Source organism: Aegilops tauschii, chromosome 4 (assembly GCF_002575655.3).
Source record: "Aegilops tauschii subsp. strangulata cultivar AL8/78 chromosome 4, Aet v6.0, whole genome shotgun sequence".
NCBI lineage: Eukaryota > Viridiplantae > Streptophyta > Magnoliopsida > Poales > Poaceae > Aegilops > Aegilops tauschii.
In genome coordinates this window covers 518,175,018-518,198,136 of record NC_053038.3, presented here as the reverse complement: position 1 = coordinate 518,198,136, position 23,119 = coordinate 518,175,018, and the positions used below count along the sequence as shown (strand labels likewise).

At 43.7% G+C, this 23,119-nt stretch overlaps 1 pseudogene; it reads left to right on the top strand.

Moving 5' to 3' along the window:
• The first annotated feature begins 1,154 nt into the window (after nt 1-1,154).
• Nucleotides 1,155-23,119, top strand: part of LOC141022063 (uncharacterized) — a 44,874-nt pseudogene continuing 22,909 nt past the window's right edge.

Below are 23,119 nucleotides of genomic sequence, written 5' to 3'. Positions count from 1 at the left end.
CGTCGATGATCACAAGATCAAGATGGACGCAATGCGTTTGAAGATTAGAAAGATTAGAAAATATGATATTCATACCGAGGCTTGGTATCATTATGCCGTTGGATCAATTGTTACCTTGGTTGCGATTATGATCGCATTTGTTGTTGCATTGAAATGTTTTACATAGTTTCAATGTATGGTTTAATTAGATGCTCTGCAGAGCTATATGTTGTTCAGTGAGAACTATGTATGTGCTTTGGTTTTAATGTGATGATGAACTTCTATTAATTTGGTCACTTATCTATCCATGATGTTCTGTAATGGTTTTTGACACACTTAATTATATATAATGCATGCAGATGAACCAGCAATGGATGTACGGTGACAGACACACCTGCGAGTACGTTAAGGGCGTGCATAATTTTCTCGAAGTTGCTGAGGCAAACAAGCAGAATGGTTTTATGTGTTGTCCATGCCCTATATGTGGGAATACGAAGTCTTACTCTGACCGAAAAATCCTTCACAGCCACCTGCTTTATAAGGGTTTCATGCCACACTATAATGTTTGGACTAGGCACGGAGAAATAGGGGTTATGATGAAAGAGAGCAAAGAAGAAGAGGACGATGACAACTATGTGCCCCCGGAATACGGTGATGCTGCAACAGGGGAAGCTACTGAAGTTCAAGAGGAACCAGAGGATATTGTGCCCGATGCTGATCTCCGCCGAGTCATTGTTGATGCAAGGAGACAGTGCGAAAGTGAAAAGGAGAAGCTGGAGTTCGATCGCATGTTAGAGGATCACAAAAAAGGGTTGTACCCCAATTGCAAAGATGGCAACACAAAGCTCGGTACCGTACTGGAATTGCTGCAGTGAAAGGCAGAGAATGCTGTGCTTGACAAAGGATTAGAGAAGCTACTGAAAATATTGAAGAAGAAGGTTCCAAAGGATAACGAATTGCCCGACAGTACGTACGCGGCAAAGAAGGTCGTATGCCCTCTAGGATTGGGGGTGCAGAAGATACATGCATGCCCTAATGACTGCATCCTCTATCGCGGTGCGTACGAGGATTTGAACGCATGCCCGGTATTTGGTGCATTGCGGTATAAGATCAGACGAGATGACCCTGGTGATGTTGACGGCGAGCCCCCCAGGAAGAGGGTTCCTGCGAAGGTGATGTGGTATGCTCCTATAATACCACAGTTGAAACGTCTGTTCAGAAACGAAGAGCATGCCAAGTTGATGCGATGGCACAAAGATGACCGTAAGAAAGACGGGAAGTTGAGAGCACCCGCTGACGGGTCGAAGTGGAGAAAAATCGAGAGAAAGTTCTGGGCTGAGTTTGCAGGTGACCCAAGAAACATATGGTTTGGTTTAAGCGCGGATGACATTAATCCTTTCGGGGAGCAGAGCAACAATCACAGCACCTGGCCCGTGACTCTATGTATGTATAACCTTCCTCCTTGGATGTGCATGAAGCGGAAGTTCATTATGATGCCAGTTCTCATCCAAGGCCCTAAGAAACCCGGCAGCGACATTGATGTGTACCTAAGGCCATTAGTTGAAGAACTTTTACAGCTGTGGAATGGAAACGGTGTACGTGTGTGGGATGAACACAAACAGGAGGAATTTAACCTGCATGTGTTGCTGTTTGTAACCATCAACGATTGGCCCGCTCTCAGTAACCTTTCAGGACAGACAAACAAGGGATACCACGCATGCACGCACTGTTTAGCTGACACCAAAAGTATATACCCGGACAAATGCAGGAAGAATGTGTACCTGGGCCATCGTCGATTTCTTCCGACCAACCATCAATTTCGAAAGAAAGGCAAGCCTTTCAAAGCCGAGGTAGATCACCGGAAGAAGCCCGCCATGCGTACCGGTGATCATGTACTTGCTATGGTCAATGATTTACAGGTAATCTTTGGAAAGGGTCCCGGCGGACTATCTGTTCCGAATGACGCTGAGGGACGCGCACCCATGTGGAAGAAGAAATCTATATTTTGGGACCTACCCTACTGGAAAGACCTAGAGGTCTGCTCTTCAATCGACATGATGCACGTGAAGAAGAACGTTTGCGTGAACCTACTAGGCTTCTTGGGCGTGTATGGGAAGACAAAAGAGACACCGGAGGCACGGGCGGACCTGCAACGTTTGCACGAAAAAGACGGCATGCCTCCAATGCAGTATGAAGGTCCTGCCAGCTACGCTCTTACCAAAGAAGAGAAGGAAATCTTCTTTGAATGCCTGCTCAGTATGAAGGTCCCGTATGGCTTCTCGTCGAATGTAAAGGGAATAATAAATATGACAGAGAAAAAGTTCCAGAACCTAAAGTCTCATGACTGCCACGTGATTATGACGCAACTGCTTCCGGTTGCATTGAGGGGGCTTATACCGGAAAACGTCCGATTAGCCATTGTGAAGCTATGTGCATTCCTCAATGAAATCTCTCAGAAGGTGATCGATCCAGAAATCATACCAAGGCTAAGGAGTGTTGTGGCGCAATGTCTTGTCAGTTTCGAGCTGGTGTTCCCACCATCCTTCTTCAATATCATGACGCACGTCCTAGTTCATCTAGTCGACGAGATTGTCATTCTGGGCCCCGTATTTCTACACAATATGTTCCCCTTTGAGAGGTTCATGGGAGTCCTAAAGAAATATGTCCGTAACCGCGCTAGGCCAGAAGGAAGCATCTCCATGGTGAAGGAAATATGCCCTAGAGGCAATAATAAGGTTATTATTTATTTCCTTGTTTCATGATAAATGTTTATTATTCATGCTAGAATTGTATTAACCGGAAACTTAGTACATGTGTGAATATATAGACAAACTAAGTGTCACTAGTATGCCTCTACTTGACTAGCTCGTTGAATCAATGATGGTTAAGTTTCCTAGCCATAGACATGAGTTGTCATTTGATTAACGGGATCACATCATTAGAGAATGATGTGATTGACTTGACCCATTCCGTTAGCTTAGCATTTGATCGTTTAGTATATTGCTATTGCTTTCTTCATGACTTATACATGTTCCTATGACTATGAGATTATGCAACTCCTGAATACCGGAGGAACACTTTGTGTGCTACCAAACGTCACCACGTAACTGGGTGATTATAAAGGTGCTCTACAGGTATCTCCGATGGTACTTGTTGAGTTCGCATAGATCGAGATTAGGATTTGTCACTCCGATTGTCGGAGAGGTATCTCTAGGCCCTCTCAGTAATGCACATCACTATAAGCCTTGCAATCAATGCAAATAATGAGTTAGTTGCAGGATGATGTATTATGGAATGAGTAAAGAGACTTGCCGGTAACGAGATTGAACTAGATATTGAGATACCGACGATCGAATCTCGGGAAAGTAACATACCGATGACAAAGGGAACAACGTATGCTGTTATGCGGTTTGACCGATAAAGATCTTCGTAGAATATGTGGGAGCCAGTATGAGCATCCAGGTTCCGCTATTGGTTATTGACCGCAGATGTGTCTCGGTCATGTCTACATAGTTCTCGAACCCGTAGGGTCCGCACGCTTAAAGTTCTGTGATGATCGGTATTATGAGTTTATGTGATTTGATATACCGAAGGTAGTTCGGAGTCCCAGATGAGATCGGAGACATGACGAGGAGTCTCGAAATGGTCGAGACGTAAAGATTGATATATTGGACGACTATATTCGGACGTCGGAAATGTTCCGAGTGATTCGGGTATTTTTCGGGGTACCGGGGAGTTACGGGAATACGAGGAAGAAGTAATGGGCCTCATGGACCATGTGGTGGAAGAGAGGAGGCAGGGCGCGCGGCCCTCTAGCCCAAACCGAATTGGACTAGGGGGCGGCCCCGCTTTCCTCCTTTTCCTCCCTCTCCTTCCTTCTCCCTCTCCTCCTTCCTTTCCTCCTCCTAGTAGGAGTAGGAAAGGGGAGTCCTACTCCTACTAGGAGGAGGACTCCTCCTCCTGGCGCGCCCTACAGGGGTCGGCCGGCCTTCCCCCTTGCTCCTTTATATACGGGGGCAGGTGGGCACCCTAGAACACACTAGTTGATCATTGATCTCTCCCAGCCGTGTGCGTTGCCCCCTCCACCATAATCCACCTCGGTCATATCGTAGCGGTGCTTAGGCGAAGCCCTGCGACGTTAGCTTCATCAACATCATCACCACGCCGTCGTGCTGACGAAACTCTCCCTCGAGCTATACTGGATCGTGAGTTCGCGGGACGTCACCGAGCTGAACGTGTGCTGAACGCGGAGGTGCCGTACGTTTGGTACTGAGGATCGGTGATCGTGAAGACGTACGACTACATCAACCGCATTGTCATAACGCTTCCGCTTAACGGTCTACGAGGGTACGTGGATGAAACTCTCCCCTCTCGTTGCTATGCATCACCATGATCTTGCGTGTGCGTAGGAATTTTTTTGAAATTACTACTTTCCCCAACAGTGGCATCCGAGCCTAGTTTATGCGTAGATGTTATATGCACGAGTATAACACAAGTGAGTTGTGGGCGATACAAGTCATACTGCTTACTAGCATGTCATACTTTGGTTCGGTGGTATTGTTGGATGAAGCGGCCCGGACCGACATTACGCATACGCTTATGCGAGACTGGTTCTACCGACGTGCTTTGCACACAGGTGGCTGGCGGGTGTCAGTTTCTCCAACTTTAGTTGAACCGAGTGTGGCTACGCCCGGTCCTTGAGAAGGTTAAAACAACACTAACTTGACGAACTATCGTTGTGGTTTTGATGCGTAGGTAAGAACGGTTCTTGCTCAGCCCGTAGCAGCCACGTAAAACTTGCAACAAAAAAGTAGAGGACGTCTAACTTGTTTTTGCAGGGCATGTTGTGATGTGATATGGTCAAGACATGATGCTATATTTTATTATATGAGATGATCATGTTTTGTAACGGAGTTATCGGCAACTGGCAGGAGCCATATGGTTGTCGCTTTATTGTATGCAATGCAATCGCCCTGTAATTGCTTTACTTTATCACTAAGCGGTAGCGGTAGTCGTAAAACAATAGTTGGCGAGACGACAACGATGCTACGATGGAGATCAAGGTGTCGCACCGGTGATAATGGTGATCATGACGGTGCTTTGGAGATGGAGATCAAAGGCACAAGATGATGATGGCCATATCATATCACTTATATTGATTGCATGTGATGTTTATCCTTTATGCATCTTATTCTGCTTTGTTTGATGGTAGCATTATAAGATGATCTCTCACTAAATTTCAAGGTATAAGTGTTCTCCCTGAGTATGCACCGTTGCGAAAGTTCGTCATGCCGAGACACCACGTGATGATCTGGTGTGATAAGCTCTACGTTCAAATACAACGGGTGTAAGCCAGTTTTGCACATGCAGAATACTCGGGTTAAACTTGACGAGCCTAGCATATGCAGATATGGCCTCGGAACACTAGAGACCGAAAGGTCGAACGTGAGTCATATAGTAGATATGATCAACATAGTGATGGTCACCATTGAAAACTACTCCATCTCACGTGATGATTGTACATGGTTTAGTTGATTTGGATCACGTGATCATTTAGATGACTCGAGGGATGTCTATCTAAGTGGGAGTTCTTAAGTAATATGATTAATTGATCTTTAATTTATCATGAACTTAGTCCTGATAGTATTAGCATATCTATGTTGTAGATCAATAGCTCACGCTTAGCTCCCCTGTTTTATTTTTTGATATGCTCCTAGAGAAAAATAAGTTGAAAGATGTTAGTAGCAATGATGCGGATTGGATCCGTGATCTGAGGATTATCCTCATTGCTGCACAGAAGAATTATGTCCTTGATGCACCGCTAGGTGACAGACCGATTGCAGGAGCAAATGCAGACGTTATGAACATTTAGCAAGCTCGATATGATGACTACTTGATAGTTTAGTGCACCATGCTTTACGGCTTAGAACCGGGGCTTCAAAGACGTTTTTGAAACACCACGGAGCATATGAGATGTTCCAAGAGTTGAAATTAGTATTTCAGACTCATGCCCATGTGGAAAGATATGAGACCTTTGACAAGTACTTTGCCTACAAGATGGAGGAGAATAGCTCAGCTAATGAGCATGTGCTCACAATGTCTGAGTACTACAATCACTTGAATCAAGTGGGAGTTAATCTTCCAGATAAGATAGTGATTGACAGAGTTCTCTAGTCACTATCACCAAGTTGCTAGAACTTCGTGATGAACTATAATATGCAAGGGATAACGGAAATGATTCCCAAGCTCTTCGTGATGCTGAAATCAACGAAGTTAGCAATCAAGAAAAACATCAAGTGTTGATGGTTGACAAGACCACTAGTTTCAAGTAAAGGGCAAAGGGAAGAAGGGGAACTTCAAGAAGAACGGCAAGCAAGTTGCTGCTCAAGTGAAGAAGCCCAAGTCTAGACCTAAGCCTGAGACTAAGTGCTTCTACTACAAAAGGACTGGTCACTGGAAGTGGAACTGCCCTAGATACTTGGCGGATAAGAAGGATGGCAAAGTGAACAAAGGTATATTGGATATACATGTTATTGATGTGTACTTTACTAGTGTTTATAGCAACCCCTCGGCATTTGATACTGGTTCAGTTGCTAAGAGTAGTAACTCGAAACGGGAGTTGCAAAATGAACAGAAACTAGTTAAGGGCGAGGTGACGATGTGTGTTGGAAGTAGTTCCAAGATTGATATGATCATCATCGCACACTCCCTATACTTTCGGGATTAGTGTTGAACCTAAATAAGTGTTATTTGGTGTTTGCGTTGAGCATGAATATGATTTGATCATGTTTATTGCAATACGGTTATTCATTTAAGTTAGAGAATAATTGTTGTTCTGTTTACATGAATAAAACCTTCTATGGTCATACACCCAATGAAAATGGTTTGTTGGATCTCGATCGTAGTGATACACATATTCATAATATTGAAGCCAAAAGATAAAAAGTTAATAATGATAGTGGAACTTATTTGTGGCACTGCCGTTTAGGTCATGTTGGTGTAAAGCGCATGAAGAAACTCCATGCTGATGGGATTTCGGAATCACTTGATTATGAATCACTTGATGCTTGCGAACCATGCCTTATGGTCAAGATGACTAAGACTCCGTTCTCCGGAACAATGGAGCGAGCAACTGACTTATTGGAAATAATACATACGGATGTATGCAATCCGATGAGTGTTGAAGCTCGCGGCGGGTATCGTTATTTTCTGACCTTCACAGATGATTTGAGCAGATATGGGTATATCTACTTGATGAAACATAAGTCTGAAATATTTGAAAAGTTCATATAATTTCAGAGTGAAGTGGAAAATCATCGTAACAAGAAAATAAAAGTTTCTACGATCTGATCGTGGAGGAGAATATTTGAGTTACGAGTTTGGTCTTCATTTGAAACAATGCGGAATAGTTTCGCAACTCACGCCACCTAGAACACCACAACGTAATGGTGTGTCCGAACATCATAACCGTACTTTATTAAATATGGTGCAATCTATGATGTCTTTTACTGATTTACCAGTATCGTTTTGGGGTTATGCATTAGAGACAGCTGCATTCACGTTAAATCCGTTGAGACGACACCATATGAACCGTGGTTTGGCAAGGAGCCAAAGTTGTCGTTTCTTAAAGTTTGGGGTTGTGATGCTTATGTGAAAAGTTTCAGCCTGATAAGCTCAAGCCCAAATCGGAAAAGTGCATCTTCATAGGATACCCAAAAGAAACTGTTGGGTACACCTTCTATCACATATCCGAAAGGCAAGTTTTTTTTGTTGCTAAGAGTGGATCCTTTCTAGAGAAGAAGTTTCTCTCGAAAGAAGTGAGTGGGAGGATAGTAGAACTTGATGAGGTAAGTGTACCTGCTCCCTTATTGGAAAGTAGTTCATCACAGAAATTTGTTCATGTGACTCTTTCATCAATTAGTGAGGAAGCTAATGATGATGATCATGTAACTTCAGATCAAGTTACTACCGAACCTCGTAGGTCAACCAGAGTAAGATCCGCATCAGAGTGGTACGGTAATCCTGTTCTAGAGGTCATGTTACTTGACCATGACGAACCTACGAACTATGAGGAAGCGATGATGAGCCCAGATTCCACGAAATGGCTTGAGGCCATGAAATCTGAGATGGGATCCATGTATGAGAACAAAGTATGGACTTTGATTGACTTGCCCGTTGATCGGTGAGTCATTAAGAATAAATGGATCTTCAAGAGGAAGACGGACGCTGATAGTAGTGTTACTATCTACAAAGCTCGAATTGTCGCAAAAGGTTTTCAACAAGTTCAAGATTTTGACTACGATGAGATTTTCTCACTCGTAGCGATGCTTAAGTCTGTCCGAATCATGTTAGCAATTGCCGCATTTTATGATTATGAAATTTGGCAAATGGATATAAAGACTGCATTCCTGAATGGATTTCTGGAAGAAAAGTTGTATATGATGCAACCTGAAGATTTTATCAATCCTAATGGTGCTAACAAAATATGCAAGCTCCAGCGATCCATCTATGGACTGGTGCAAGCATCTCAGAATTGGAATATACGCTTTGATGAGTTGATCAAAGCATATAGTTTTATACAGACTTGCGGTGAAGCCTGTATTTACAAGAAAGTGAGTGGGAGCACTACAGCATTTCTGATAAATATATGTGAATGACATATTGTTGATCAGAACTAATGTAGAATTTTCTGGAAAGCATAAAGGAGTATTTGAAAGGAGTTTTTTCAAAGAAAGACCTCGGTGAAAGATGCTTACATATTGAGCATCAAGATCTATAGAGATAGATCAAGACGCTTGATAAGTTTTTTCAATGAGTACATACCTTGACAAAGATTTTGAAGTAGTTCAAAATGGAACAGTCAAAGAAAGAGTTCTTGCCTGTGTTACAAGGTGTGAAATTGAGTAAGACTCAAAGCATGACCACGATAGAAGATAGAAAGAGAATGAAAGTCATTCCCTATGCCTCAGCCATAGGTTCTATAAAGTATGCCATGAACCAGATCTGTTGTATACCCTACACTGAGTTTAGCAAGGGAGTACAATAGTGATCTAGGAGTAGATCACTGGACAGCGGTCAAAATTATCCTTAGTGGAATAAGGATATGTTTCTCGATTATGGAGGTGACAAAAGGTTCGTCGTAAAGAGTTACGTCGATGCAAGCTTTGACACCGATCTAGATGACTCTCATATTGAAAGTGGGAGCAATTAGCTAGAGTAGCTCCGTGCAGAGCATTGTAGACATAGAAATTTGCAAAATACATACGGATCTGAATTTGGCCGACCCATTGACTAAACTTCTCTCACAAGCAAAACATGATCATACCTTAGTACTCTTTGGGTGTTAATCACATGGCGATGTGAACTAGATTACTGACTCTAGTAAACCTTTTGAGTGTTGGTCACATGGAGATGTGAACTATGGATATTAATCACATGGTGATGTGAACTATTGGTGTTAAATCACATGGCGATGTGAACTAGATTATTGACTCTAGTGCAAGTGGGAGACTGAAGGAAATATGCCCAAGAGGCAATAATAAAGTTATTATTTATTTCCTTATTTCATGATAATTGTTTATTATTCATGCTAGAATTGTATTAACTGGAAACTTAGTACATGTGTGAATATATAGACAAACTAAGTGTCACTAGTATGCCTCTACTTGACTAGCTCGTTGAATCAATGATGGTTAAGCTTCCTAGCCATAGACATGAGTTGTCATTTGATTAACGGGATCACATCATTAGAGAATGATGTGATTGACTTGACCCATTCCGTTAGCTTAGCATTTGATCGTTTAGTATATTGCTATTGCTTTCTTCATGACTTATACATGTTCCTATGACTATGAGATTATGCAACTCCTGAATACCGGAGGAACACTTTGTGTGCTACCAAACGTCACAACGTAACTGGGTGATTATAAAGGTGCTCTACAGGTATCTCCGATGGTACTTGTTGAGTTGGCATAGATCGAGATTAGGATTTGTCACTTCGATTGTCGGAGAGGTATCTCTGGGCCCTCTCGGTAATGCACATCACTATAAGCCTTGCAAGCAATGCAACTAATGAGTTAGTTGCGGGATGATGTATTACGAAACGAGTAAAGAGACTTGCCTGTAACGAGATCGAACTAGGTATTGAGATACCGATGATCGAATCTCGAGCAAGTAACATACCGATGACAAAGGGAACAACGGATGCTGTTATGCGGTTTGACCGATAAAGATCTTCGTAGAATATGTGGGAGCCAATATGAGCATCCAGGTTCCGCTATTGGTTATTGACCGGAGACGTGTCTCGGTCATGTCTACATAGTTCTCGAACCCGTAGGGTCCGCACACTTAAAGTTCTGTGACGATCGATATTATGAGTTTATGTGATTTGATGTACCGAAGGTAGTTCGGAGTCCCGGATGAGATCGGGGACATGACGAGGAGTCTCGAAATGGTCGAGACGTAAAGATTGATATATTGGACGACTATATTCGGACATCGAAAAGGTTCCGAGTGATTCGGGTATTTTTCGTGGTACTTGGGAGTTACGGGAATACGAGGAAGAAGTAATGGGCCTCATGGGCCAAGTGGTGGAAGAGAGGAGGCAGGGTGCACGGCCCCCCTAACGCAAACCGAACTGGACTAGGGGGCCGGCCCCCCTTTCCTCCTTTTCCTCCCTCTCCTTCCTTCTCCCTCTCCTCCTTCCTTTCCTCCTCCTAGTAGGAGTAGGAAAGGGGAGTCCTACTCCTACTAGGAGGAGGACTCCTCCTGGCGCGCCCTACAGGGGCCGGCCGGCCTCCCCCCTTGCTCCTTTATATACAGGGGCAGGGGGGCACCCTAGAACACACAAGTTGATTATTGATCTCTCCCAGCCGTGTGTGGTGCCCCCCTCCACCATAATCCACCTCGGTCATATCGTACCGGTGCTTTGGCGAAGCCCTGCGACGGTAGCTTCATCAACATCGTCACCACGCCGTCGTGCTGACGAAACTCTCCCTCGAGCTCTACTGGATCGTGAGTTCGCGGGACGTCACCGAGCTGAACGTGTGCTGAACGCGGAGGTGCCGTACGTTCGGTACTGAGGATCGGTCGATCGTGAAGACGTACAACTGCATCAACCGCGTTGTCATAACGCTTCCACTTAACGGTTTACGAGGGTACATGGACGACACTCTCCCCTCTCGTTGCTATGCATCACGATGATCTTGCGTGTGCGTAGGGATTTTTTTGAAATTACTACGTTCCCCAACACATGGGCCATCAAACAGAGGATGTCATTGGGTTTTGTGTTGACTTCATTTCTAGCCTTAAGAAGATTGGTCTCCCTAAATCGCGGTATGAGGGGAGACTAACTGGAAAAGGCACGCTTGGAGGGGACTCAATAATATGCAGGGACGGGCATTCTTGGTCTCAAGCACACTGCAGAGTTCTACAGAACTCTACCTTGGTGACCCCGTATGTCGATGAACACAAGAACAGTCTGTGCTCCAAACACCCGGAGCAGTGTGACGACTGGATTACATGTGAACATATCAGGACTTTCGGCAGTTGGTTAGAAACACGTCTTAGAGGTGAGAACACTGTTTGTGATGAGATGTACTCGTTGTCCAGGGGACCATCTTCGACTGTATTGACTTACAAAGGATACGAGATAAATGGGAATACATTTTACACGATCGCCCAAGATGAGAAGAGCACCAACCAAAACAGCGGTGTCCGCTTTGATGCAGCAACCAAGAGGGGAAAGGACACATATTATGGTTACATAGTGGACATATGGGAACTTGACTACGGACATGATTTTAAGGTCCCTTTGTTTAAGTGCAAATGGGTCAATATGTCAGGAGGCGCAGTACAGGTAGACCCACAGTACGGAATGACAACATTGGATCTGAACAATCTTGGGTACATAGACGAACCGTTCGTCCTAGCCAATGATGTGGCGCAGGTTTTCTATGTGAAGGACATGTCTACCAAACCGAGAATAAGAAAAGATAAGGAAGCGAACACATCATACGATGAGCCAAAGCGCCACATAGTTCTTTTAGGAAAAACAGACATCGTGGGAGTGGAGGGCAAGACAGACATGTTCGAAGATTATGAAATGTTCCATGAAATTCCTCCCTTCAAAGTCAAGGCTGACCCAAGCACCCTGATAAACGATGAAGATTATCCATGGTTACGGCGCAATAAGCAAAGGACACAAGCGAAGAAAAAGTGAAGACTTTCTCTCCACAACTATTATGATGATGCCTTTGATCTAGAATATCACTGCAGTTACATGTGAAGAAATGAAATGTCTGTTGTAACAGACGAGTTTCCGTATGAAACCCTGATACCTCGAAACAGATAGTCCGTTTTGTACGAAGTGCATCCAGTTTTTGCCGTAACCCTCTCAACTTTTTAGCACATGCTATGTGGGTGAAATGATGATGTCATGCCAACTTTCAAACTTTTCAGAGTTCATTTGAAATGCTTTTCAATTTCAGGGTCATATAGCTCAAAAAAAATCAGTAAATGCATGAAAAATAACAAATGAAGTCAGAAAGGGTTGAAAATTGATGATGTGGCTTTGAATGATGCATTTTGAACACACACAAATTCTGGAGTTCAAATAAGTTCAAAAAAATAAAATCCCTTTCTAATAGACGAGTTTTTGTATGAAACCCTGATACTTCGAAAGAGATTGTCCATTTTGTACACGAAGTGCATCCAGTTTTTTTCGTAACCCTCTCAACTTTTTAGCACATGATATGTGGGTGAAATGATGATGCCATGCCAACTTTCAACCTTTTCAGAGTTCATTTGAAATGATTTTCAATTTCAGGGTCATATAGCTCAAAAAACAGTAAATGCATGAAAAATAACAAATGAGATCAGAAAGGATTGAAAATTGATGATGTGGCTTTGAATGGTGCATTTTGAACACACAAAAAGTCTGGAGTTCAAATAAGTTAAAAAATGAAATCCCTTTGTAACATATGAGTTTTCATCCGAAACCCTGATACCTCGAAACAGATAGTCCGTTTTGTACACGAAGTGCATCCAGTTTTTGCCGTAACCCTCTCAACTTTTTAGCACATGCTATGTGGGTGAAATGATGATGCCATGCCAACTTTCAACCTTTTTAGAGTTCATTTGAAATGCTTTTCAATTTCAGGGCCATTTATCTCAAAGAATGAACTAATATAAAAAAGAATTAACTGGAAAACTTTTATGAAACTCTAATAGCAAAAATAATAAACTAAAAGAATGAACTAGAAAACTTTAATGACACTCTAATAGAAAAAATAATGAACTAGAAAATTTTAATGGAACTCTAATAGCTAAAGGAATCAACCAAAAAGCTTTTATAAACCTCTAGTATTATTGAAACTAAAATTATATAAATTTTATGCAATTAAAATTATCAAAGTATTTTCTGCTCAAAACATTAAAAGCAAAAGGAATTTTCATAAAATAAATAGAAAGCAAAAAATAAAATAAAATAAATAAGTAGAAACAAAATAAAATAAATAAGTAGAAACAAAATAAACTTTAATAAATAAGTAGAAACGAAATAAAATAAAAAAACTTAATAAAATAAGTAAGTAGAAACAAAATAAAATAAAATAAAATAAACTTTAATAAAATAAATACGTAGAAACAAAATAAACTTTAATAAAGTAAAATAAATAAACTTTAATAAAATAAATAAAAATAGCAACAGTAAGTATTTTGTTGTAAGTAGAAACAAAATAAAATAAATAAAGCAACAAAAAACAAAAATTAAATAAAAAATGCCATCTACTAGGCCACCACGGCCTGAATACGGCTAGAAACCCAACCATGGGCCAGGATTCAGACCCGCAGCAGGCCCAGTAGGTCCACAGGCACATAATCACAGATTAAGCCCGAAAGCCTGCAGTTGAGAGGAGCTCGAGAGGGTGGGCGCAGCAACGCTTATAAACCACTCTCGAGCTCTCTCAACTAGCGAGGCGGGACTAAACTTTTGGCCGCGACGCGGGCAGGACTAAAGGGGTGCATTGGTCCCGGTTTGTGGCATCAACCGGGACCAATGCCCCACTTTTAGTCCCGGTTGGTGCCACGAACCGGGACCAAAGGCCTCTGCTTCCCGCCCTTTGGACTGCCGAAAAGAGATCTTTGGTCCCGGTTGGTGGCACAAACCGGGACTAAAGGCCACCAACCGGGACTAAAGGGGGGCATTGGTCCCAGTTGGTGCCATGAACCGGGACCAATGCTCTATCTATATAATCAACACTTACGAAAATTTTCAGTTTTCATCGCAGTTCCCCTCCTCGACGCCGCCCGCTCCTCGTTGTTGTCGCCGCCCCCGTCGCCACGCCCTGCCCCGTCGTCGCCCGCTCCTCGTCGCCTTCGCCGTCGGCATCGCCGTCGCCGACAGCCTCCCTGACCTCGCCGTCGCCTCCCCGCGGCGGCCCCTGCCCGACGCCGTCGCCGCGCCGCCCCGTGCCGTCACCGCCCCGATCTGCGCCGCCCCTCCCCCGACGCCGTCGCCGACGCCGCCCCCAGTGAGCCCCCGCGCCCCTGCCTTGCCCCCCCCCCCCCGCCGCCGCTGCCGCCGTAGTGGACGTGGCCGCCGTGGATATATATATATGATGATTTTTTCTGCATATATATATGATGTTTTTTGCATATATGTTGATGTAATGTTGATATGTATGGATATATAAGTATGCATATATGATGATTTTTTGTTCAGCGTCATATATGATGTTTTTTCTGCATATATATATGATCATATGATTTTTTTTGTTCATACATGTGATTTTTTTTGTTCATATATCATATGATGTTTTTATTGTTCATAGATGATCAATCATATTTGTTCATATGTATGCAAGCGAAGTCGTTGTCGTTAGTTGTACTGTTTAGGGTTAGGGTCGTCGAGGAAGGAAAATAAGGAAAGAAGAAAAGAGGACGAAGGAAGAAGGAAGAAGAAGAAAAATAAGAAGAGGAGGAAGAAGAAGAAAATGGAGAAGAAGAAGAAGGAATAAAGGAGAAGAAGAAAAAATAGATACTATTTTTTCTTCTTCTCCTCTATTCCTTCTTCTTCTCCTTTTTTTTCTTCTTCTCCTCGAACCCTCGGGAACTAGGGTCGAGGGTCACTGAGGGGTCGAGGGTCGTCGAGGGTTCGAGGGTTGAGGGGTCGAGGGTTCGAGGGTCGAGGGGTCGAGGGTTCGAGGGTCGTCGAGGAGCCGAGGGTTCAAGGGTCGAGGGTCGTCGAGGGGTCGAGGGGTCGAGGGGTCGAGGGTCGAGGGTCGTCAAGGGGTCGAGGGTTCGAGGGTCGAGGGTCATCGAGGGGTCGAGGGTCGAGGATCACCGAGGGGTCGAGATGTTGCCTAGTGTCGAAGTATTGAAGAAATCCATAGCTTCATCATTAGCCGAAAGTAACCGGGGCATGATGGTACGAAGTTCTCCAAAGTTATTCTGGAACGGAGTCCTAGATATGATAATCTGCCTTTTGGTACGAATTTCAGCAAAGGCCTTCCAAATAGAGATATTCAGAAGGCTCTTGCTGAAGTTTGTACCAAAAAGCGAATTATCCTATCTGGGACTCCGTTCCAAAATAACTTTGGAGAGCTTCGTACCATCATGCGCCTGTTACTTTCGCCTAATGATGAGGACATGGTTTTGATAAATCCTTTGACACTATACAAATGTGACATGAGGGGGTCAAGGGTCGGGAACTAGGGTAGAGGGTCGTGGATCGCCGAGCGATCGAGGGTCGTGAACTAGTGCAGAGGGTCGAGGGTCGCCGAGGGGTCGGGGGTCGAGGGTCGTCCAGGGGTCGAGGGTCGTGAACTACTGTAGAGGGTCGAGGGTCGCTGAGGGGTCTTCTATATGTCACGTTGTCTATCAAAGTATTGAGGAAATCCATGGCTTCATCATTTGCCAGAAGTAACCGGGGCATGATGGTATGAAGTTCTGCAAAGTTGTTTTGGAACGGAGTCCCGGATAGGATAATCCGTCTTTTGGTACGAATTTCAGCAAAGGCCTTCCAAATAGCGATATTCGGAAGGCTTTTGCTGAACTTTGTACCAAAAAGCGAATTATCCTATCTGGGACTCCGTTCCAGAACAACTTTGAAGAGCTTCGTACCATCATGCGCCTGTTACTTTCGCCTAATGATGACGACATGGTTTTGTTGAATCCTTTGACACTAGACAAACGTGACATGAGGGGGTCGAGGGTCGGGAACTAGGGTAGAGGGTCATGGATCGCCAATCGGTTGAGGGTCGTCGAGGGGTCGAGGGTCCAGATTTATCAAGAATGCCCCCATTATGGATGTGCACAAGTTGATCCAATTTTTTTCTGATCTCATATATATATATATATATATATATATATATTCTTCTATATGTCACGTTGTCTGTCAAAGTATTGAAGAAATCCATGGCTTCATCATTAACTGGAAGTAACAGGCGTATGATGCTACGAAGCTCTTCAAAGTTGTTTTGGAACGGAGTTCCTGATAGAATAATTCGCCTTTTGGTACGAATTTCAGCAAATGCCTTCCAAATAGCGATATTCGGAAGGCTCTTGCTGAACTTTGTACCAAAAAGCAAATTATTCTATCGGGAACTTCGTTCCAAAACAACTTTGAAGAGCTTTGTACCATTATGCGCCTGACAGTTCCGGCTAATGATGAAGTCATGGTTTTCTTGAATTCTTTGACACTAGACAACATGACATATAGAAGGGTAGATGAGATCAGGAAAAATATGGACCATTTTCTGCACATCCAGAATGGCGCCATTTTGTTAAATCCCTTGTCGGTCCGGATGTCGTACAATCATGAGAGAGGCGGTCCGGCCCAAACCTTAGAAGCGCTGCCGAGGCCACCTAAATTTACCAAGTTAAAAGAGCGTTGTCGTCGAGGCCACCCCGAACCCTACAAGCGTTGCCGAGGCCAACCCACACCCTAGAGAAGTGTCGAGGCCACTAATATGATTCCTTGTTGTGATTAGCTAGCTAGGTCCACGTTTGCCACTAATATATCCATCTGTCATTTTGTATATTAATTGCCATGTTGTAATATTTGCAGAAACTATGGAGCACCGAGACTTGGAAGCAGAACAGGTGTTGGGGGACATAATCCTTGCCGGAGGTGATGTCATGTCGTATCTCAACGACACCAGTGGTTGCTACCTCTCGAGCATGCGTTGGTTTTCCCTTGAATAGGAAAGGGTGATGCAGCAAAGTAGCGTAAGTATTTCCCTCAGTTTTTGAGAACCAAGGTATCGATCCAGTAGGAGACTACACGCAAGTCCCTCGTACCTGCACAAACAATAAAGAACCTTGCAACCAACGCGATAAAGGGGTTGTCAATCCCTTCACGGCCACTTGCAAAAGTGAGATATGATAAAGATAATAAGATAAATATTTTTGGTATTTTATGATATAGATTGGAAAGTAAAGATTGCAAAATAAAAGGCGGCAGAAATAGCAAGTTGACGGGAGATTAATATGATGGAAGATAGACCCGGGGGCCATAGGTTTCACTAGTGGCTTCTCTCAAGATAGCAAATTCTACGGTGGGTGAACAAATTACTGTCGAGCAATTGATAGAAAAGCGCATAGTTATGAGAATATCTAGGCATGATCATGTATATAGGCATCACGTCCGTGACAAGTAGACCGAAATGATTCTGCATCTACTACTAGTACTCCACACATCGACCGCTATCCAGCATGCATCTAGAGTATTAAGTTCATAAGAACAGAGTAATGCATTAGGCAAGATGACATGATGTAGAGGGATAAACTCAAGCAATATGATATAAACCCCATCTTTTTATCCTCGATGGCAACAATACAATACGTGCCTTGCTGCCCCTGCTGTCACTGGGAAAGGACACCGCAAGATTGAACCCAAAGCTAAGCACTTCTCCCATGGCAAGAAAGATCAATCTAGTAGGACAAACCAAACTGATAATTCGAAGAGACTTGCAAAGATATTAAATCATGCATAAAAGAATTCAGAGAAGAATCAAATATTGTTCATAGATAATCTTGATCATAAACCCACAATTCATCGGATCTCGACAAACACACCGCAAAAAGAATTACATCGAATAGATCTCCAAGAGAATCGAGGAGAACCTTGTATTGAGATCCAAAGAGAGAGAAGAAGCCATCTAGCTAATAACTATGGACCTGAAGGTCTGTGGTAAACTACTCACACATCATCGGAGAGGCTATGGTGTTGATGTACAAGCCCTCCGTGATCGATTCCCCCTCCGGCGGAGCGCCGGAAAAGGCCCCAAGATGGGATCTCACGGGTACAGAAGGTTGCGGCGGTGGAAATAGGGTTTCGTGGTGCTCTCGGATGTTTTCGGGGTATATGAGTATATATAGGCGAAAGAAGTAGGTCGGTGGAGCCATGAGGGGCCCACGAGGGTGGGGGCGCACCTCCCTACCTCGTGGCCGCCTCGTTGCTTTCTTGACGTCCACTCCAAGTCTCCTGGATTGCGTTCGTTCCAAAAATAACTCTCCCAAAGGTTTCATTCTGCTTGGATTCCGTTTGATGTTCCTTTTCTGCGAAACACTGAAATAGGCAAAAAAACAGCAATTTGCACTGCGCCTTTGGTTAGTAGGTTAGTCCCAAAAATAATATAAAGGTGCATAATAAAGCCCATTAAACATCCAAAACAGATAATATAATAGCATGGAACAATCAAAAATTATAGATACGTTGGAGACGTATCAGTGGTCTAGAAGGAGAGGGTTGCAGGCTACGGTGATCGAACAATGGAGGAGGAAGGACATGATTATGATGGCTCCGGTGACCGAATGCCGGTGGAAGAAGGACACCGTGATGACGGCTCCAGTGACCGAACGGAGTCCGGCCAGGTATATATATTAACTAAGCCTGTGCTGACTATAGCTAATTGATGCATTAATTGTTTTGGTATGTACACATATTAACTCTCTTCTTTCTTCTTTTCTAGCCCTCCGGATCAAGCAAAACTTCGGTAACGAGACGAGGCCCGAAGAAAAAGTTGCGCAGGGATGAAAGGTTCATGATCACATCAATCGCGCGAGATGGCCAACCGATTGAACCCATCCGGACCAAGGAAGTATTCTCTGCTCAGTGCGGGGTTCTTGTTAGGGACATGATCCTGATCAGCATCCACCAATGGTATAAGCCTAAGAACGAAGACCGTAACATCCCAAATTTTCAATTTGGAATGTTATACATAGGTCATTCATGCATAACATATTTTATTGCATTTTGTTTCGCGATCCTCGAAATTCTAAGCAACTCAAGGACCCACGGAGAGAGTTGGGGATTTCACGTTTTTCATATTTGAATTTTATCAAATATTGAAACAAGGATCATGTTGGTTTTGATAATTTTTCTGTCCGAAAATATTTCGTATTAAAATATATGAGAGGAGATAATATGACTTCTCCAAAATAAATGAAATATTGGAGGAAAAATATTAACATCAATAAATAAATTTTATTTGGATTTTATTGCAATTTTATTTGAATTAGGAAAAAATATGCGTTTTTCGAAATTGCATTAGAGGCCAAATAAATGTTCACTTTGTCCGCAATATTATTAGAGGACCGTGAAAATTTGTTTCAGGATTTTTGGAGTCCGTTTATTATTTCTCTTAATTATTTTTCCACGTCAGTTTTTTTAAAGAGGAGCATCGACTTACCGGGCCGTGTCCTGCTAGGACACAGCGCCCGGGGCCCCTTTAAAGCTCGCCCGAGCCGCCGCCTCAGCCCACCCCGCATTCGCCCCCAAAACCCTAGCCGCCAGCCCCGTCGTCGGATCCGCCGCCGCCGCGTCGTCGCGCCGCCGCCGTCACGTCGTCCCGCCGCCGCCGCCGCGTCGTCCCGCCGCTGCCGGAGTCCGCCGACCCCGCCGCTCGTCGTCGCCGCTCCGCTCGCCGTCGCCCCACCGCCCCGCCGGAGTTGCCCGCCGCCCTGCCAGAGTTCCCGCCGCCGCCGACACGTTCGCCGAGGTAGCCACCGGTTTAAACCGATCGGTTTTATTTCGAAAACCCTAGATTCCTTTTTTTATTTAGATCGGTTCGGTTTTCCCGGTTTTGTTAAATAGCAGACGTTTGTCCGTACGTTCGTTTTAACGAATGCTGTTCATCCGTTAGTCACAGACAGCGAACGTTCGTTCGTTAGCCTGTTCGTCCTTTTTCTTTTTCCATGGTTTTTCTGCGATTATTCTCGATCGCGATTTCTGCCCTGATCTTCGTTTTAGTTTATCTTTTCGCTCGTTTATCGGAATCAGGCGATTCAAGCGCCTAGATCTTAGTCTCAAAGCCCTCTTTCTGTTTAACCAACTTGAACAAGATTTTGGTACAGTAAAATTTGACTTTAGTCCAGATTAGTAATCAGATCTTGTTTCTTTCGCAGTTTGAGTTTCGTTGCTCCGTTTGATTTGTTTCTTTTTGCAAACCGGAGCTCTTCAGTTGAACTTTCTGGTTAGATCTTCTTATTTGAGTTTTACCCATGCATCTTTGCTTGATTGCTTATGTATGCTATTGTTTGTTTGTGATAGAATTCCCGGAGTGCGAAGCATGCTACTACGAGTCACTAGGTTTTGCGGATCGTCAGCAAGGCAAGTAACACATTGATCATACTCTTTCATACCCAGTTTTTATGCATTAGTTACAATCCTCAAACACTGCATGATTAGGATGTGATTAACTTGTGGGTATTGGGAACTAGATGATGAGGTAGAACCTATTACCTTTTATTATCAAACCCTTGGGAGTTACTTCAACGTTATGCTTATATTGCCATGCTATGCTCGTAAACGTGGATTGGGTTTTAGTGAATCCATGACAGATGTGAGATTATTAATTAATGGTTCAATTTAAGGTGGCAACTTTAATACACATCTGGGTGGATTGTTGGTTTTGGGCACCTGGGGTTATACCAGTGTTATCCTAGGAGATCCCGGGGTACCTGTGTGATTCTCCTATGGTCCGCTACCCAGGCTCAAAGGGATCATAAGATTGTTCATGCTAGAAACTTCCGTGTGCAGCCACAAGCCATTATGGGCTCTGGCATAGTTGAGTATGTTGCGTGACCTCTTCCAGTGGTAGGCTAGCAGATGTAGGGGATGTAGGTTGGTACTGTCTACCCGGGGTTAGAGTTAATGCTTCTGAAAGACTGTGTCTCGGTCATCTGTTTCTCAAACACCATGTAGTGCGAGAAATCAAACGGAGGAGATCGAGTCTTGTGGGCAAAAGTGCGCAAACCTCTGCAGAGTGTACAAACTAATCATGGTTAGCCGTGTCCCCGGTCATGGACATCTTGAGTATCTGATACTTGAATTATTGATTTGATCTCATCACTCTAAATTAATTTGTTGGGTTTATAATTACTTTCTAATTGGGATTGAGATGGGGGTACCATTCTCAATGTTTCAACCACCATGATAGTTAAATAAAATATATTCCTTTGTTGTAGGGAAAAATTGGCTTTTTGCAAAACAATATAACCTTAGAGCCTCCACCAGCCATATATGCATGTAGTGATAGCTTTTATCTGTTCATTGCTCTACTGTGTTATATTGCCAGCATATTCCATGTGCTGGCCCATTTTTGGGCTGCAACGTATCATGTTGCAGACTTTTTAGACGACGAGTAAGGTGCCATAGGTCATTTTTCATGCACTCAGCTATGCCGTTGGAGTTGATGGACTCACTTTATCTTCCAAGCCTTCCGCTGTTATCGTTTTTAGATGGCCTTAAGCCATATTTATTGTAGTGAGTTCTCTTTTGAGACATTCGATGTACTAAGTGTCTGATTGCTACTCTGTTATAAATCCTTCGAGTACTGTGTGTGTCAGCATTACCGATCCAGCGATGACACTGAACACAGAGATTTGACCATCTGAGGTCGAATCGCTACAAGATGGTATTAGAGCACACGCTGAATGTAGGACACGACCACTAAGAAAAGCCATAGGTCACTCTTCTCTACTCATTTCTGACTCCTCTCCATTTTCTACTCTTTAGGATGGCGGACTCGAGGAACAAGTTTGCACAACCGGATGAAGACACACCCTTTGGACGACACTTGAAGGAAGTCACTAGATACCTGAACATCAGAATACCAAGCTTCACTGGGACCTACACCGCCACTTTACCAGAAGAGGAGCGATGGATGATTCGAGTTCAAGTTCCAGGAAGGACATTCACACCAGTCACTGAGCCAATAGAGTTTTCCTTTGATGCACCCACCTGGAGTCTAGGCAAAAGCATGGCAGCCCACATTGCTATGGGACGTATTGGAGAAATCTACAAACAGGAGCTGAAGGACACAATCTACCAGATATGTGGGTGCCGAGATGAGCAATGGGAGATGATCAGCACCAGGAAGGACAGGTCCATTGCAGCTTTCATCCAGGAGTTAACCCAGCACATTCGACGCCAGGAGAACCAGATGTGCTCAAGCATGTTAGATTTGAAGAAGGCGATGACTAGGATCACAGAGCTAGAAGAGGAACTCAAGTCTACACGCGATGGATATGAGGAGGAAATGATGATACTCGTGGAGAAGAATGACGACCTGGTAAGAAAGATAGGAGTATTCTTGGGAGACCCCTCGCCAGGAGGAGAAGACGACAAACCTAAGGAAATTCGTTCGGAAGACTACATCATCATCGACGACACCGACTCCAAACCTGATGGTAGTGATGATGATTATGAAGAGGAAGCTGGAGCAGATATCATGGAGTCATCCACCGATCAAAATTTCTAGAATGACCACCATATGATTAGTAGTCCTTTCCCATGTATATAGTAGTAGCCCGAGCACTTCTGTAACGATAGTTCTAGACCGTTTGTATGCCCTTGCTTGATTGATTGAGTGATATGATATGATTGTGTTTGTCTCATGTGCATATGGGTAGTGCTTTCTCACTAGACCTCTTTTCTATTCTAATCTCTCCCCTCTAAACCCATCAGATGCCTCCGAGACGTGACACCGGATTTGTCTTCCCACCGGAGATCACCTAGTTGATCCAGCAGCAGAATGCCTTGATGCAGATATTAGTCCAGAACCAAGGCAACAATAACAACAACAACAACAACAATAATAATAACAACCCGCCACCACCACCTCCAGTTGACAAC